Source organism: Dermacentor andersoni, chromosome 3 (genome assembly GCF_023375885.2).
Source record: "Dermacentor andersoni chromosome 3, qqDerAnde1_hic_scaffold, whole genome shotgun sequence".
Classification (NCBI taxonomy): domain Eukaryota; kingdom Metazoa; phylum Arthropoda; class Arachnida; order Ixodida; family Ixodidae; genus Dermacentor; species Dermacentor andersoni.
In genome coordinates this window covers 158577503-158592800 of record NC_092816.1, presented here as the reverse complement: position 1 = coordinate 158592800, position 15298 = coordinate 158577503, and the positions used below count along the sequence as shown (strand labels likewise).

At 47.5% G+C, this 15298-nt stretch overlaps 1 long non-coding RNA gene across 1 annotated transcript in view; it reads left to right on the top strand.

Moving 5' to 3' along the window:
• Positions 1-14702, top strand: part of LOC129382998 (uncharacterized) — a 34635-nt gene extending 19933 nt beyond the window's left edge. Inside the window, exon 3 of the long non-coding RNA XR_008610955.1 lies at positions 14154-14702. This is a non-coding gene — a long non-coding RNA (uncharacterized lncRNA). The remainder of the gene's footprint in view (positions 1-14153) is intronic.
• Positions 14703-15298: the final 596 nt, after the last annotated feature.

The following is a 15298-nucleotide window of genomic DNA, read 5'->3' as shown; positions in this document are numbered from 1 at the left end:
GACAATAGTGTTCAACAAACAATCAGACTAATAAAGCGGATATCCAACAGGCACTATGGCATGAAAGAGCACAATCTCATCCGATTAATAGAAACATTCGTAATCAGTCGCATTGTATATGTGGTTCCTTACCTCAAGCTCTACGCTGCGGAGAAAACCAAGATAGACTGCATTATTAGAAGGGCGTATAAGCAAGCCTTGGGACTTCCGGCAAATACGTCAAACGAGAAATTCTTGGCGCTCGGCGTGCACAACACATTAGACCAACTTATTGAGGCCCAGAGAGTAGCGCAGTATGAAAGGCTTACACAGAGTTTGACGGGGAGACACATCTTAGATGACATCGGAATAACCTACGAAGCACAGCACGGAGTGCGGAGAGACATCCCAAGGAAAATAAGGGAACATCTATCAATACCCCCACTCCCCAGAAACATGCACCCGGAGTTTCACCAAGATCGAAGAAACGCACGAGCGAGAGCTCTCCACAAAAGATTCCGTAGTGCCAGGGACGTGGTCTATGTGGACGCGGCGGAGTACGCAAATGGACATAGTATGTCCATAGTTGCTACGAGTCTAGAGGGTGACTGCAGAGTTAGTGGGACGGTAAAAACATGGAAGGCAGAGGTGGCGGAGGAAGCTGCCTTAGCACTGGCAATAGCCTCCACGGAAGCTAACATCGTAGTAAGCGACTGCAAGACAGCCGTCAAGAACTATGCAAAGGGAAGAATCTCGCTGGAAGCACTGAGAATTTTAAACAACTTTCGTGAAGATCGCGACATGCACATTATTTGGGCACCCGCACACTCCTCCCTTCCCGGGAACGAAATAGCGCACAACCTGGCTCGAGAACTGACAGGCCGAGCAGGTGACACGCAACAAATACTGGGAACGGAGAGAGACCGGATGACCAGCTTTAACGAGATCACCAAACACTATAAATTGGGAAGGGCCCATTTCCCCCCGGCACACTCCTCGTTAAATAGACGGCAAGCGACGGCATGGCGCCTCTTACAAACAGATACATATCCGAACCCGGTGGCCTACCACCGCTACTACCCCGACCTTTACACGGATAGATGTAGATTCTCCGAAGAAAGGGCGGAACTAGAACATATTGTTTGGGCTTGTCCTCGTACACCCATACAGAATAAAATAATTAAGACCAGAGAGCAGTGGGAGACCGCGTTGCTCAGCTGTGCACCGGAAGACCAACTCAAGGCAATCCAGCAGGCCGAAGATGCCGCCAGGGCCCAAGGGCTCGAGGCCGTAATTTAGGCAGAGGCCTAGGTCTCAAACCTGCTGTGCACAAATAAAGTTTATTCCTCCTCCTCCTCCTACACGCAGATGGAACAGCGCATTCGTTTCGAATGGAACAACAGCGCACTGGCAAAATACACAGGAAGATTTGGGGAGTGACCACGCGCTGATCGAGATCACAATAGGCATGGGCCCGAGCGGTCGTGGTACTAACCCTGAAGGCAAAGGTCGTAAGCTCAAACTCGTGAAGTGGGACACGTTCTGCAAGAAGCGTGAAGAAGCGGGGCGAGGCGACGAGACGATTACGGACATAGACGAGTGGACCGAGACGCTCAGAAGGGACGTAGGTGCAGCAACGAGCGACGTCCCGCCCGAGGCGAACCTCGAAATAATTGAGAGCAGGCTCCTACACATGTGGGAAGCAAAGCGAGCCCTCCTAAAGAGATGGAAATGCCAAAGACATAATAAGGCGTTGCGCATACGCATAGCACAATTAGACAGAGGCATCGAAGAACACGCACTCCACATATGCAGGGCACAATGGTAAGACACGTGCAACGGCCTCGAGAGGCAGATGACCGGGGCGAGCGCGTGGCGCCTTTTTAGACACCTATTAGATCCGGAGGAGGCTCGGGCCTTGAGCGGCCCGAATCTCCGTAGTCTCTAGACTCGTAGGCTAGTAGGCTAGACTCCGAGTCTCTAGACTCGTAGGCTAGTAAGAGATTATAAAGGCGATAACTTCCTCGACGCAATACGTGACCGCTACTTTAAGGAGGCCGAAAGCATCCAGCACGCCGAATACGACGGCATCGCAAACGAGAAACTGGACGCGGAATTTAGCGAATCGGACATTCGGATAGTGCTATTCGAACTAAACACTCGATCGGCGCCCGGCCCGGACCGGGTTACCAACAAGACTCTCCGCAACCTAGACGACGAGTCAATCTCCCGACTTGCGGCCTACGTCAGTGAGTGCTGGCGAGGGGGTTCCCTCCCCGAAGCCTGGAAACGGGCCCGCTTTATCATGATTCCTAAACCTGGCAAGCAAGTTACGCTCCATAATCTAAGACCGATTTCGCTTACGTCTTGCATCGGCAAAGTCATGGAACACGCAGTTCTCAACCGCGTGACTGACTTCTTCGAAGATCATGACGTGTTCCCGCACACCATGCTAGGATTCCGCCGCAACCTCTCCGCACAGGACGTATTGCTTCAGCCTAAACACCAGATCGTAGACGACACTACCAGCTCCACGAAGGCAATTCTAGGTGTAGATATTAAAAAGGCCTTTGACAACGTTAAACACGAAGCGATCTTAAAAACAATTAGAAGATTAGGACTAGGCCAAAGAATGTATATTTACGTTAGAGATTTCCTCGCGGGCAGGCGGGCATGCATCGTCGTCGGCGACGAGGAATCGCCGGAATTTGAGACGGGTCCTTGCGACACGGCGCAAGGATCCGTCACATCACCATTACTCCTTTTAATTTAGTTCTACTCGGTCTAGCAGAGAAATTAACAGAAATAGATGGATTACATTACAGTCTCTACGCGGATGACATCACCGTCTGGGTTCCCGGGGGAGGAGGTGACGGTCACGTCCAGCGAACGCTACAGCAAGTTACGGCCTCGATTATCGAGGCCGTAACTTTACGCTTGCTCCAGACACACACCTACCCTAGTAGCAGTAGATGCGGTTCAGAATTACTTGCGTGGAAAGGGCCTCGAGTGTTCGGCTACATAAGTCCGCACTCTTACTCTACAAACTCACAAGGAGAGGTCGTAGAACCCTGCGCGAAGAGGAACGGGAATATTCCGAAGCATGCATTACATTGGCAGATGGTACTCCCGTACCGCACCTCGAGAAAATTAGAATTCTAGGGTTACACCTGCAGGCAAACGGCCATAACGGAGAGACGGTGCGAATACTTCGTCGTTCGGTAGATGACACGATCCGACTCTTGCGTCGCATCACGAATAAACGCAATGGTATGCGTGAAGAGTGCGCGATCCGTCTCGTACAGGCGTACGCGATAAGCGACAAAACGTATGTTGCCCCCTACCTCAAGTGGATCGGGTCCGAAAAAAACAAAGTCGAATGAATGATCCGAAAGGCTTTCAAGAGGGCGGACGGCGTTCCACTCAACACGAGCACCGACAAGTTTCTAGAGCTCGGAGTTCACAACTCACTTAACGAGTTAATCGAGGCGCACAAGGTTGCGCAATACGAACGATTATCGAGGTCAAAGGCAGGTCGATGCATCCTCGAGTCGCTCGGCATCGCGTACCGCACTAAGCATGGAGAAAAGACGGCGGTTCCCGCCTCTGTTCGCGACCGCCTGATCATCCCGCCACTTCCCAAGAACATGCACCCGACGCACCACGCCGGGAGACGCAACAAACGAGCAAGCGACCTTCAGAAGAAGTTCGGTAACAGCAACGAGGCGGTGTACGTAGACGCGGCGCGATATGGAGGAGGGAGAAGCGCACACGCGATAGCGGTTGTAAACCGCTCGGGTAAGTGCCTCGCGAGCGCCACGGTGACCACGGGACACACGGAGGCGGCTGAAGAAGCCGCGATAGCCCTAGCACTCGTCGCGGTGCCAAACGCTGCGATCGTGATCAGCGACTCTCAGGCGGCAATCCGCGGCTTCCCGCGCGGTTGTGTCTCGCGGGAAGCGGCGCGCATACTCCAAATTTCTGACGACGGCGACTCGTCATCGCCTTCGCAACCCCAAAATTCTACGGTCTTCCTCCTCTAAACCCCGGCACGCACCGATGTTCCACTCGCGGGCAACGAGGCGGCCCACGCCACGGCTCGAGGTCTCACACGCCGAGCCGCCACTGATTATGTGACCGCCTCCCCCCCCGAGAGCGGGGCATCGGATCTGCCGGATCGGGACACTACAACAGAAACACAGCAACAAGAAGCATACTGTGCGTGGGGCGATCGCCTAACCACGTTTAGAGACCTCACCCAACACTACAGACTCGAAAGACGCACCTTCCCGCCACCGCACAATAAATTGAACAGGAACGAGGTCGTAACTTTACGCTTGCTCCAGACAGACACCTACCCCAGCCCCGCTATGTTACACCACTGCTATCCGCGTTTATATCCAACAGACGTGTGTGAAACATGCGGACAGAGAGCAACGCTGCGACTCATGCTCTGGGAATATGCCGGCAACAACGGTAATCAAACCAGCTCCGTTCGCGACGCATCCATAATCGCGGCCGTTGCCATAGTACGGGAAGGCTCGAGCTCGCTTCTTCTCGACGCCGCCCCGGATGCGGGAGCCTCCGGGGACCTTCTCCGTAGGTGTCGCCGCCGCTGGGATGCGGCTATCAAAAGTTCAGAGCTGGCAGACCAGCTCTGGGCCGTCCGGCAAGCCGAAGATGCCGCTCGAATCCAAGGACTTCGAGCCGTCACCTGAGGCCACCACAGCAAGAAATGCCGGACTATTCTTTAATAAAGTTTCTTCTTCTGGTACGTAAGTCTCAGTGAGTTCGATCATTTTATTTTGAAAACGCGTTCAGTTGGTGTCTACTGTGCGCTTCAGGAAATCTATAATGTACCAGTTGATCATGATTTAATGGCATCGCATTTGAAACGGGGCAGTGAGAAAAAGTCACCTAACCTGCTTGATTTTATCAGGTATGCTATACATGCTTTTATCTAACATTTTTGTATACATCTCTTTAATAAGTTTTTCTTAAATATCTGCCTTGTACCCCTAGCTATGGCTCTAAGAGACCCGGTCTTGTAAATCTATTCCGTGTTTTTTTTCACCAATACTGTAAATGCCTTATGCTAATCTAACCTGCTGACTGGTTGACGCTTCCGACCACTTTAACCTCAAGCTCTTCTGGAAGGTCTACGTTACGTACGGTTCTCACTGGGTGAATCCCCTTGTATTCCATTACGATGGGCTTAGTGGCTTCCGGATTTTCTGCTGCAGCATACACACACCTCATCTAGCTACGAATATTTGCTCCAGTATGTTTTTGTCTTTAGGTAACCGGCTCAAACTTCCAATAGCAAGGCACTGCCCTTTGAGTTATTTCTACAGATTTTGCCTTCTAAGTTCTTTCTTCTCATTCTTGTAAATTTCCATGGTATCCTTTGTTTTGTTTTCGCGATTCAATTAACTGCCCATGCTTCTCTCACTTTCATTCTTGGTTGTATATTTGTCGTTTCTATTACCCTGTACTTCGTTGCCAGCTGTCTTGACCTCTTCCGCCATTCTGTGTCCGCACTTTTAAGGTGCAGATACTTCTGCACTTTAGCTGCGCAGTTACTTTCATTCATATTCTTAAGTCTTCAAAACAAATTTTTCTCTGTGCTTCTCTGACTGCAAAGGAGGCCCAGCCCATGTCACCCTGCAGTACCTCATTTGTGGTTTTACCCTGGGCTCCCAAAGCTAACCGGCTTACCGATCTTTGGTTAACTTCGAACCGCGACAATATATCGGATTTGAAGCATAAAATATCATCTGCGAACGCTCTTTTTCTCCTTGATAACTGCTATAAGGTTGTATTCAGCTAGCCCGATTTGTTGAACTCATTATTTTCGCTTCTAACGCAAACATCGTTTTTTTTATTTATATCTCCGCTATGAATACCTGTGCATAAGTAGGCTACTCCCATCCACGTATTTTTGCCTTCACATGTGCCGCTAATCCATAAAGGCTCTTTACATGTCTATTTTATCCTTTGCCTAATTCCTCGCCTAATTAGCAGGCATACGCCTCCGCCTTCTCTTGATCCAGTAATTCTGTTGCACCCTTCCCATACAAAATTGTCAATGACAGGCGGCTACTCCAAATCACGTAGAGGCGTTTCGATCAAGGCGTACGCGCCAATCGCTTCGTCATTCAGCTGTGTTTTAGTTTTCAGCCATTCTTACAGCTTGCGACTACCCCGCATGTTTACGTAACAAAATTCTCTATTTTTATACCTTGTGCGTCGTTTCATGACTCGCTGCGGTCTAATCCTGCATTTTATCGGTCTGTCGCTACAGTCAGTACTTAATAGTGCTTCTGGATGGCCAGGGACTCGCATATAAAACTACAGCCCGCAGCGCGAGTCGATGTCCAGCCGGTGTTGCTACACTTTTTCTAAAATACATCCCGTGACGCACAAAATCGCCTTCGCGGATTTCTCAGTGCACTTATCGATTAATGTAATGAACAGGGATTTTTCAACAGGGACACCTAGCGAAGAGAAGGAAAAAACTTAGAAGAGGCCCTACCCAGTCCGCGCACTGGGGGAATACGGTGGAGGATGTCACGCGTCATTTCTTTTTATTCAGACGCGACGTTGTCGGGGCACAATGACGGTTTTGTTATGGTGGTGTGTACTCATGTGTGCTGCTGTGTCGGTCTCGTACCATGGTAAAGGCGCCGAATATGTAGTTTTGCGTTAGGCCCCATGTTATCTTCGATCCTGATGGGTGGCAGTGCTCTTGCGGCTGTTGTCGAGGCCAGGTGGGACTCGAAGATGTAAAATGCGGAAAACAAGCGCGCATACAACGCTGTACACCGCGCACCGCGTCATGGAAGAAGGGCCTTCTGGGACTATTGTTGCCGTATTCGGTAGATTCGTGCTAACGCGCCATTACACACTGAAAACACTGTACTCCAGAACGTACGATAAACGCCTTGCAGGTCGGTGACAGTTGTGGGGGGGGGGGGGGGGGGGGGGGTGCTGCATTTGGCAGTGGACGCTGCACTAGTGACCCGCAAAACAGCCATGCGGAACGATGAGAAACAACCGGCTGCTGTCAGTAATTAACGGATGAACACTGTTCCCTGCCGACATTGTATCTGTGCGCCCGACGGGCTCCGGAATGTGATGGTAGGCGGATGCGGTGGAAGAGCCAACGAGGCGCAGAAAAGAAACGAAGGCCTGCGCACTCATCAAACCGTTGATGGTCGCACTTCGTGAGACCGGCCAACGCGCAAGCCACCCTCAGACGCGCCTATTATTGGGGAACGCGTGGCGTATCCCATAGAATTTGTTTCCGTGCAGCATCACTGAGTGTACGAACCATACACCTCAAGACGTAGTCTGGTATATAAACATGTTCTCTTCTGGCACGACTGGCATACGTGTCTGTTCTCGTAAAATACAGATGGGCTAGCCATAGGTCGATGTGTCGCGATTTATGTATATAGTAACGTGTGATGCCGGTCATCACCTGTGCATTCTTGCAGCACAGTAAGAATGCGGAGATTTATTTTCACAAAAGGCGGAAAAGTAGCACGGACCAGCCTCATGGCTTAATTTGCGGAGTTCACCATGAACTCCTTTCAACGCTAGAGCACAGTGCTCGTACTGCATGACGTTGATTGGATATCTTTATTGCGCCACGTGGTTGAACATCCGAGGCGAGAAATGTAAAAAAGATAGGAATATCTGCCATGGCAAAATCGCGAAGCAAAGCCCACTTCCGGCGTCCCAGTGCTCCAGAAAGAGTGACGTTAGGGCCTCAACTAAGTTTTTCGTTCATTCATGACACCTATCGATGATAATGATAACTTATTTTGCCACCATTTCCGAAACGGCGCAGCCACAAACAGTTAGCCTGTTCGAGCTAGGGACGTTTTGCTACATCTGTTCAGTCTAGCATTTCGCCTATCTCTCCATTATTTTCCGTCTTATTTGAAACGCCTGTTTAAACATCTTACATTTGTCTGTGCCTTTAACAAGCCCAGCTATACTGATCTTTCCCAGATTGTGTTGAAACACGCGCAATGTATCTTGCGTATCTCAGCCACTGACAAGCCAATAATTTAATCCGCTTTGAGCCATAACACTTCCGCAAGGTGGGCGTTCGCTAAGGTGCTTCCTAATCGAAATTGTTGACATTCCAGTACGATGTGCTGGATTATTTAGCGCTAAGGTGCCAACATGGGTTACAAATAGCAAGGCATTGCCATTCGTTATAGTACAAGTGTTGTTTCCTCATTTTTTTGTTCTGTATTTCTAAATCTTCCTGAACTTTCTGTTTGCGTCCATCGCTTTCACTTTAGTCTCTATTTCTCACAGTTCCTTTTTGATGACTCAGTTGTTCTTATTGCTTCTGTTCTTTTCGCATTCAACTTATAGCTCGTGCCCACGAGGGTGGATTTCCTCGCGTTAATTTATTGGTCAGTGCTACCTGTATTTAAAGAATGATTAAAAATTCATTTTTTTCTTTTCTTGAAAAGTATCTATACCAGTTTTCGAAAAAAAAGCTGCTATAATTATGAGAAAAAGCCGACCTAATGTTAAGAACAAGGAAAAGGTGTTTAATATTGGACTCTTAGAGTCTATTGTCTGCTTGCTTGTTTCTCACTGGTGGCCATTGTGCAGGAGCTAACATTGTTGATCTGTTCTTGCATTCCGGGCCCACGCTTTTGTGGTAGAGATAATTGTGTACTTAGCCGCTCATTTCCTTCGGACATGTTCCCGAGTCTTTCTTCAAATCTAATTCCGCTCGGGGCTTCTGTAACTTCAAGAGAGCCAAACTTTGTCACTCTTAATAGCCGTATTCGTGATTTTGCCGCAGGCCCCCCAATGCCGCTAGGCCTAAAGACCTTCAGTGAACTTCCAACTTCGACAAGATATGTGATTTTAACCACTAAATATCATTCATAATTACAAACTCGGAGACCTATACTCCTTTCACAATTCCGCGTAATACTTCACATTTATTGCAGCCCCAAAGTGGTCTCTATCATTATTGTCGCATTCCGCTTCCTCATCGTTCTCAGATTATCTTTGTGAATATTTGAGTAGGCCTAGTCATGCGTATGTATTGACCCAGGTTTTTGTATTGCTTGATTATGGGTATGTCTTGAGGTTTTTTTGATACCCCATCATAATTGGCATCATGGCTAAATATCGGAATTTGGGGTTTGCCTATGATAAAATTATTGCATAGACACAGTAGTTAACAAATATATTTTCGTTTTCCCGCTGAAATTGAAAGAGTAACCTCCAATATACTATGAAATTGCGTGTTTTATATTTTTTTACCCAAACATGGCCACTGCTCTGTTTAGTCCCCACGGGGATCCGTGGGGATATCAATCTAATGTTGCGGTAACATTTCGCTGTTGCCTCTATCAAGACAGTTTTGTACGGCATCCTCTCTTGTTTTATCTGAAACATTACTAAGTGAAACACATTTCATCATCATCATCATCATCATCATCATACTGCTTACGCCCACTGCAGGGCAAAGGCCTCTCCCATTCTTCTCCAACAACCCCGATCGTGTACTAATTGTGGCCAAACTTCTTAATCTCATCCGCCTACCTAACTTTCTGCCGCCCTCTGTTACGCTTCCCTTCCCTTGGGATCCAGTCAGTAACCCTTAATGACCATCGCTTATTTTCTCTCCTCATTACACGTCCTGCCCATGCCCACTTCTTTTTCTTGATTTCAACTAAGATGTCATTAACTTGCGTTTGTTCCCTCACCCAATCTGCTCTTTTCTTATCCCTTAACGTTACACCTATCATTCTTCTTTCCATAGCTCGTTGCGTCGTCCTCAATTTGAGTAGAACCCTTTTCGTAAGCCTCCAGCTTTCTGCCCCGTAGGTGAGTACTGGTAAGACAAAGCTGTTATACACTTTTCTCGTGAGGGATAATGGCAACCTGCTGTTCATGATCTCAGAATGCCTGCCAAACGCACCCAAGACCATTCTTATTTTTCTGATTATTTCCGTCTCATGATCCGGATCCGCCGTCACTACCTGCCCTAAGTAGATCTATTCCCTTACGACTTTCAGTACCTCGCTGCCTATTGTAAATTGCTGTTCTCTTCCGAGACTGTTAAACATTACTTTAATTTTCTGCAGATTAATTTTTAGATCCACTCTTCTGCTTTGCCTCTCCATGTTAGTGAGCATGCATTGCAATTGGTCCCCTGAGTTACTAAGCAAGGCAATATCATCAGCGAATCGCAAGTTACTAAGGTATTCTCCATTAACTTTTATCCCCAATTCTTCCCAATCCAGGTCTCTGAATACCTCCTGTAAACACGCTGTGAATAGCATTGGAGAGATCGTATCTCCCTGCCTAACGCCTTTCTTTATTGGAATTTTTGTCGTTCTTTGTGGAGGACTATGGTGGCTGTGGAGCTGCTATAGATATCTTACAGTATTTTTAAATACGGCTCGTCTACACCCTGATTCTGTAATGCCTGCATGACTGCTGAGGTTTCGACTGAATCAAACGCTTTCTCGTAATCAATGAAAGCTATATATAAGGGTAGGTTATATTCCGCACATTTCTCTATCACCTGATTGATAGTGTGAATATGATCTATTGTTGAGTAGCCTTTAGAGAATCCTGCCTGGTCCTTTGCTTGACAGAAGTCTAAGGTGTTCCTGATTCTGTTTGCCATTACCTTAGTAAATAGTTTGTAGGCAATGGGCAGTAAGCTGATGGGTCTATAATTTTTCAAGTCTTTCGCGTCCCCTTTCTTATGGATTAGGATTATGTTAGCGTTCTTCCAAGATTCCGGTACGCTCGAGGTCATGAGGCATTGCGTATACAGCGTGGCCAGTTTCTCTAGAACAATCTGCCCACCATCCTTCAACACATCTGCTGTTACCTGATCCTCCCCTGCTGCCTTTCCCCTTTGCATATCTCCCAAGGCTTTCTTTACTTCTTCCGGCTGTTACCTTTAAGATTTCGAATTCCTCTAGACTATTTTCTCTTCCATTATCGTCGTGGGTGCCACTGGTACTGCATAAATCTCTATAGAACTCCTCAGCCACTTGAACTATTTCATCCATATTAGTAGTGATATTGCCGGCTTTGTCTCTTAACGCATACATCTGATTCTTGCCAATTCCTAGTTTCTTCGTCACTGTTTTTAGGCTTCCGCCGTTCCTGAGAGCATGTTCAATTCTATCCATATTATATTTCCTTATGTCAGCTGTCTTACGCTTGTTGATTACCTTCGAAAGTTCTGCCAGTTCTATTCTAGCTGTAGGGTTAGGGGCTTTCATTTATTGGCGTTTCTTGATCAGATCTTTCGTCTCCTGCGATAGTTTACTGGTATCCTGCCTAACGGAGTTACCACCGACTTCCATTGCACACTCCTTAATGATGCCCACAAGATTGTCGTTCATTCCTCCAACACTAAGGTCCTCTTCCTGAGTTAAAGCCGAATACCTGTTCTGCAGCTTGATCTGGAATTCCTCTATTTTCCCTCTTACCGCTAACTCATTGACTGGCTTCTTATGTACCAGTTCCTTCCGTTCCCTCCTCAGGTCTAGGCTAATTCGAGTTCTTACCATCCTGTGGTCACTGCAGCACACCTTGCCGAGCACGTCCACATCTTGTATGATGCCAGGGTTAGCGCAGGGTATGAGGTCTATTTCATTTCTAGCCTCGCCATTCGGGCTCCTCTACATCCACTTTCGGCTATCCCGCTTGCGGAAGAAGGTATTCATCATCCTCATATTATTCTGTTCCGCAAACTCTACTAATAGCTCTCCCCTGCTATTCCTAGTGCCTATGCCATATTCCCCCACTGCCTTGTCTCCAGCCTGTTTCTTGCCTACCTTGGCATTAAAGTCGCCCATTAGTATAGAGTATTTAGTTTTCACTTTACCCATCGCCGATTCCACGTCTTCATAGAAGCTTTCGACTTCCTTGTCATCATGACTGGATGTAGGGGCGTAGACCTGTACAATCTTCATTTTGTACCTCTTATTAAGTTTCACAACAAGACCTACCACCCTCTCGTTAATGCTATAGAATTCCTGTATGTTACCAGCTATATTCTTATTAATCAGGAATCCGACTCCTAGTTCTCTTCTCTCCGCTAAGCCCCGGTAGCACAGGACGTGCCCGCTTTTTAGCACTGTGTATGCTTCTTTTGGCCTCCTAGCTTCACTGAGCCCTATTATATCCCATTTACTGCCCTCTAATTCCTCAAATAGCACTGCTAGACTCGCCTCACTAGATAACGTTCTAGTGTTAAACGTTGCCAGGTTCATATTCCAATGGCGGCCTGTCCGGAGCCAGTGATTCTTAGCACTCTCTGCTGCGTCGCAGGTCTGACCGCCGCCGAGGTCAGTTGCTGGGGACTGAGGGCCGGGGTGTGATTGTTGTGTTCATATAGGAGGTTATGGCCAAGTACTGCACCAGGGTGACCAATCCAGCTCTGGTGAGGGAGTGCGTTACCGGCTCTGGTCACCGGGATCAGGCCACACTCCATGCCTGTTTGTGCAATTTTATCAACACGCGGATTTTTTTTAATCCGGTGGAAAATCGCCGGCACCGGGATTCGAGCCACGGACCTCTTGCACGCGAGGCGGGTGTTCCACCTCTACGCCACCGCTGCACCGATAATCACATTTCATGCTATAATATTTTGCAGTTATAGATATTTCTTTATAATTTCTTCAGAATGGGCAAAGTGAAAGTTGAAAAGTAATTTATCAAGGAGAGTTCAAATAGAAATGGCATGCAGCTACTAGGTCCGGCAGGACACAGTACGTGCTTTCGAGCCAGTTCAACGTCGATCATTCGACTATTTCAGTTATTTGGAAAATATCAGTGTCACTGCGTCGCTACACTAACTCTTCATGGGTCTTACTACAGCTTTATGCTGGTGTGTTCCTAGACTCAATGCCGAACTACCTACTTTAGTGGCTGGGACCTGCTCAAGGAAGCTATTGCTCGGGCTGCGAATGGACGTCCCACAGGTGGAGCTACTGCACGCTAAAATGTATTTCATTTACACCATCAATACTTCGTGACATTCTCAGGTTGCTATGGCGCTCATTCCGTTCCGACAGAATGACGTCAGCGCCGTCTGAGACGGAGCAAGAGGGAGAGAGAGAGTAAACTAGAAAAGAAGGGAAGTGTCACTGAGAGAAGCCGAAAGTCCAGGGCCCCTATGACAGGGATGCGACGCCCATTGCCCATTTAACCTACTCCAGTGCCAAGCTTCACGACGTTCACCAAAGTGCATATGCTGACAAAGTTTAATACTGGTGGTGGATATTAGCACTTTAACGACAGTTGCCAGCACAACTACTCGTTAGGAAAATATTATTAAATAATGACAATAGAAGTCGGGTGGTTACTGCACAATTGACTTCAGGCAGAAGTCCGATCATACTATGCCTGCCTGGTGCTATCAGTCCTGGACATTGCGGCTGGCGCAAGAATTGCGTACTGAAAGTACACAAGATAAATACATTGCCTGTACGGGTAACACATTACAGTAATGCGGAAAATGGCACTACATAAAGCAGATAGCTTACCGATTCTCGAAACTAGAGCTATGCAGCAAGTCAGGTCAGTTTTGAGCTTTCAATACTGCTTGAATAAAAACAGCAAGTCTGTGCAACAGCATTATTTGCCCATCCCGCATACAGTGTGAGCAAAATTGGGCTTGTCCCGGAAAGAAGTGTAAACCACTGTCGTGTGGGCCTCGCGGTGGGCGCCTTCTCGTACTGTTGTTTGGGCTGTAAGGTGTGTAATCACTATTCATGCAAACGACGGTGCAGACGAGGAGCAGCTTTACAGCATTTAACCGCTTCGCAGTACCTTTGTTCCACGTAGATTCCAACAGGTGCTTTTAGACTGCATGTCATTTTTGGTTGTTGACGGATTAACGCTAATGATAGACAACACTGAAAGATTTCGCCATCAGTGCTAGTATTAGAAGACACGTATTTCGACAGAATCTTATCCTACTAATTGTGCGACGCAGCAATGGTGCTGATTCCCACGGTGCAGCCAAAGTCGGGTGAAATGTATGTTTTATCTGCCATGGTATCACGTTTTTATAGTTCACTAAAGCAGGTCGATTAAATTCTAAAATAGTGGACGAATATTCACAACTAATTATTTCACCTTTGTTTTCTTCACAGACACTACAGCTTTGCCAACCGGCGATATATTTGGAGTTGCCTCAAAGGAAGCTCAGCGCTCGGACGGAAGTGCTGAAGACGCCGAAGCCCGCGTATCTGTGGCTTGTGTGAACAACAAATGCGCAGTTTCACCGCTGAGGAAATAAGGGCGAACCTCGAGAACATGTATTTGGGACTGAAACGCAGCCTTCGCTACTTCCATTTCTTTTCGGGAGCAGCATCTCTGTTTTTCAGCCGTAGCTGCGAACGTCTGCGCGAGGGATAAACTCCGTGACTGCACTTTTCTGGTGGTGGTTGAATAAAGTACCCGTCTATGATGGTGTTGGGGCGTTAGGTGCGCTGCATAGCAAATATATAGTTTTAAAAACTCAACGCACACATCTTTTACCTAATCAATTAAAAAGTTACGAGAAGTTTTCACCTCCGTCATTCGCTGGGTGTATTACGTCGCACTGTGCTTACATGGCGCTTTTCTCCGAGATCGAAGCACGCCGTGTCTAGTAATTCAACACGTTTGAACAATGAATAAAAATTCCGCTTCCTTTGCAAGCTCCATCGTCAACCTAGTTATCCCTGAAAGGTTGGAGGCGGAGTTTAAGTGCATCTGGCCCGTGAGAACTTCGGTGTCGGCCCCGGAGACGTACTGCGCAGAGCCAGGTGCATGCTTTTGTGCCAGCCCAAGCCTACACATATTCGTTGGCTCGTTCGCTAAGGCATTTCAAATACAAGGTCAGACATGCGTCCGCCGTTTTATGCCCAGGGATACTAAGATGAAATCTAATTCATTCGAAAGCAATGTTATTTCCATTGCTTCTGTAATTTTTGACTGAAGCATATCCGAAAAAAATGGTTAATGCCTGGCTTAGATTATGTATTCTAGGGACAAACAGAGTGCTACAAACTTTTTATTGAACTGCTTCTGCCATATTTGACTACTCTTGCTTGGAAACTCTTACATTTCAATTGGTCATAGCTCTATTGTGACGAAACACGTTCACTGTCCTTGCGCCACAGCTGAGCAAACGTGCTGCATTGGAGCAGTACAAGTTTTCGAAAGCGTATTTCATTGGGGCACATGCAATTACTGCCAAAAACAAATGGCGAGCAGTTCCTTTCCTTATACGATGTGTTCTCAACGCTCGCAA